This window comes from Glycine max, chromosome 19 (assembly GCF_000004515.6).
Source record: "Glycine max cultivar Williams 82 chromosome 19, Glycine_max_v4.0, whole genome shotgun sequence".
Classification (NCBI taxonomy): domain Eukaryota; kingdom Viridiplantae; phylum Streptophyta; class Magnoliopsida; order Fabales; family Fabaceae; genus Glycine; species Glycine max.
The window spans coordinates 18,016,516-18,020,767 of NC_038255.2; the positions used below are offsets into that span (position 1 = coordinate 18,016,516).

Genomic DNA, 4,252 nt, shown 5'->3' on the forward strand with positions numbered 1-4,252 from the left:
ACCAAATCATTTGTCATGAAAAAAAAGGAGAAAATGAGAAACTCTTTTAAATAGATATCACAATAGATATGAAAAAAGAAATAAGGCCAAATAATAAAAAATTTTAAGTAGATAAATCATCGTTAAATCAATTTTTTTCCTCCTTTTTTTTCGGTGACCTTTCAAGTGAGTCATCGCATCTATTCAATATTAATGACTTATCATTCTAATGCATAATAATAGGTTTATGAGACCATTGACATGAGGAAACTATCCACAAAGCATGTGTTGTCTAGTTGGTTAACGACTGCCAAAGTTCTCTAAACATCAAGTCAGGCTTATCAATGGCTCATTTGATTTTCTTGGACTAAATTATTACACCTCTAACTATGCTGGCAACATACACAAGCTAAGCAATGCCAAACTTAATTACGTTACTGATTCTCATGCCAATCTTACAAGTAAGGATACCTTTATTCTCTAAATTTTATATAATGAATTTGATAATATTTTTGTTTTTTGTTTTTTGTGGGAGTAGGTCAACACAATGGGATTCCTATATGTCCAATGGTATGTATACAACCATGTTAAGAATTAGCAACATATTATTATGACTATTTTATTTTATATATAACTCCATCTATAATTATATTTGCTAGCGGCTTCAAATTGGCTATATGTTTATCCCAAAGGAATTAGAGAGTTGTTTCTCTATACTACAGAAAAATACAACAATCCTTTAATTCACATAACTGAAAATGGTAATTACTTTACATCATATTTATTATCTTAAAGCTATTGGAAAATAAATTTATAGATAAAATTACTGAGAGCAAGATAATTTAATCATAAAGTTGCATGCTTTCATGCAATTTTTCTTCTAACATAATAATTTATATTGTTTTCAATTTGTGGCATAAATGAATTTAATAATCCAACACTATCAATTGAGGAAGTTCTTCTAAACACTTTCAAAATATATTATCATTATTGTCATCTCTTTTATCTTCACTTAACAAATAAGAAATTGATGATTTTTATTTTCCATATTTAAAAATCATTTCTTTTATAATCTAATTTGATTTCATTTTATTGACTTTATAAGAGATGGCGTAAACATAAAGTGATATTTTGCATGGTCATTGTTAGTCGTCTTACACGACTAACTTTTGTATAGAAAACATTTTCCAAAACTTGTATAGTTTCCCCAATTTATAGTTATTTTGTAGGGATTTGTAAATAAATCTTGTTTTATTGTTATAGCTGTCTCTAGAATATTTTTCATTTCATTTAATGATGAAATCTATTTAATTTCAGGTCAAAAGAGGCTAAAATATTGAGGTGCTAAAGGGAGCAATTGCGCTCAACTCACCATTTGGGCTCAGCGCGCATCCAACGCTAAGCGCAGCTTCAGTGTGCTTAGTGCGACAGAAGAATCTGGCAAAGCATAAATATCAAGGCCACGCGCTAAGCGCGATGGTTGTCTTTAGCCAGGCTCAGCGCATGACTGGCGCTAAGCTCAAACCCACTAACTCGTGCTAAGTGCGAGGGTGGCACTAAGCGCGACATCATGATTTCAGAGCCTATTTAAAGCCTGATTTGTCAGAATTAGGGTAGGAATTTGGAGGCCAGAGCTACATACTTTTGCGCATAATTAAAGATAGAAGCTTTGGAGGCAGCAAGAGGAGCAACTTTGTAGGGAAGCCTAGGGTTCTTCAATTAGAGAGAGATGAGTGAGTTGTGGAGTGATTGTGAGGTGCTGAGAAGAGGAAAAGGGATCCCTCTTCTCTTGTAAGGAACAATTATTCTGTACTCTCAATCTCATTTGTGTTAGGGTTTTTCTGTAATGGCTGGCTAAACACCCTTGTTGGGGATTTCTAAGGAACAACTGATGTAATTACTTTAATATCTAATTAATTGTGTTTTATGTGTTCAATGCTTCTTTCAATGCTTAATTTTTGCATGCTCTTGGTCTGATCACCCATTTGTGTATATAGTTAGGTGACTTTAGCATTGGAAAATGTATTGTTGCCTTAGAACTTGATAGAAGCAGGACTGAATAACCACATTACCAGGGATGGATTGTTGGGGTTTAGGTTTTCTGAATATGCTGTTTAAGTTAAGCCTAGTCTTACAAGAGGGATCTGCGGATGAAGCTTAGGTTAAATTAGTCTAAACTTAGGCTACAACATAGAACACAAAAGCATGATTGATTAGAGAAATATCTTCATATGCATCAGCTTGTTTGTTAGAAAGACCCAACGCTTTTTACCTATTGTTGTCAACTTTTACTTACTTGCATTTACTATTTTTACCATAGAAGTAGTTTATTTCTGTTTTTAACCATCATTTATCAATGTTGTTCCAACAATGCCTTACTTCTGAATAAAACTTTGTCTAATAAGCAAGTTCCCTGAGTTCGATACTTGGATCACTCCGTTTTAATTTTAAATACTTGACGACTCGGTGCGTTTTTCGGTGTTTCATTTCCCTTGAATATATTTGTTGAAAATTGGAGAAAAAGGAACCATAGGGGAAAGAGAACAGTCATTGCTGGACATTTTTTAATGGACTAATGGTTATACAGTGTGTTTTGGAATGAACTTCGTGGATAGGAAAAATGGTTTGGAATGATATCAAAACCTCTCTGCAAAATGGTTCAAGAATTTTCTACGAAAAATATTAGACTTTATGTATCTTTTGTGGTTCCAATAAACAATATAAAGAAATGAAATATATTAAATACATTTAGCATTAAATTATTATATGTTTGTCCTTTCTCAAAAGGGAATTTATAACCCTTTAATTATTCTTTCTCTATCTTATCTCTTTCTTTCAAAGTGAGTGGTAGATTAAAGTACAAATGATTTTTTTTTGTTTGAAAAATGATTATGTTTATTGAATGATGATATGGTGCAAGAGAATGAATCCTAGGGTTTGGAGTTTCGCTTTTCTAGGGTTCCCATGGGTGAAGTTGTATGTCCATGGGGCTTTCTTGCTTGATTTTACGTTTAGGTCTCCTTCGTTTGTATAGGTGGATGCCTAATTTTTTTCCAAATAAACAGAAGCAAACCCATGCACAATGTTGGATACGCTTGCTTGATCTCCCTTAAGAACATTAGCGCACCCAAACACTCACTACAAGAGAATCCCAGATTAGCAAGGCAAATTTGGTAGGGAAATTTTCTCTTGAAAATCCATCGCTAATTAGCAAGATATTGGAGAGGGATATAGAACCCTCACTAATTAGCACATAAGTTAGTGCAAAATATTTCCCTTACAAAACTGTCACAATAGGCTTTATTAAATTTATATTATAAAATTTAAAAATTAGCGAGGGACAAATTCCCATGCTATTCTCTTGCTAAATTATGAAGGAAAAATCCCTTCACAAATCCCTCACATAAGTGTTTCATGAAAGTTTAAATAAATATTTCAATTTAGTGAGAAACATAATCCCTTGAAATTCCTTAAAAATTAAAAATATAATTTAGCAAGGGAATTATTCCCTTGCAAACCCCTCTCTAATTAGTTAAAAATAAAGTTTAATTAATTCAAAATTATAAATTAAAAATGGTTAGATGAATATATATATATATATATATATATATATATATATATATGTATGTATGTATGTATGTATGTATAACATTATGTTTTATTTCTTATTATCACATATTATTACAATTTAAGAAATTAAATATATAAATAATTAAAATCTATTTTTTTTTCCATAAAATTATACACTTGTTAAATTTAAATTTTTTATTTTTAATATTAATTTTTTTATGTTAGATTGATTTATATTTATAAAATATCATTTTATACCCCTTAAGTCTAACATTAGTGATTGATCAATGTATACATTGTGCTTACTAGGTTTTACATTTAGAAGACCAGGATTTTGTAACAATTACACAAGTGAATATGGAGTAAAGATAAATGACACGTAATTTGGTGTGGAAAGCGTGATCGTATAAATTGTTTTTCCTTAATAAGATGTATTAATTATTTATTTACAAAAAAATCCACTACTTCACTTTGTTTTTGTTTTGTTCTTAAATGTCAAGGGCCAATTAGGTCTAATATTAATGATTTACCAAGGTCTGATTAGGTTGAAGTCTTGCAATAATAAATGACGAAGAAGGCCTAAGCATAACATAACTATTGATGAATGCACAAGTTTAACATTTTAGAGATAGGGGGAGCAGTATGAAGGCTAAGCTTTGGAGCTTAAAGAAGTTTTGTCTTTTTACATGCCCTGGCATTTGTA

The 4,252-nt window shown here is 31.0% G+C and overlaps 1 pseudogene; it reads left to right on the plus strand.

The window, feature by feature from the left end:
- The first annotated feature begins 226 nt into the window (after positions 1-226).
- On the plus strand, positions 227-2,694 carry LOC121174178 (beta-glucosidase 13-like; annotated as a pseudogene).
- The last annotated feature ends 1,558 nt before the right edge of the window (positions 2,695-4,252 follow it).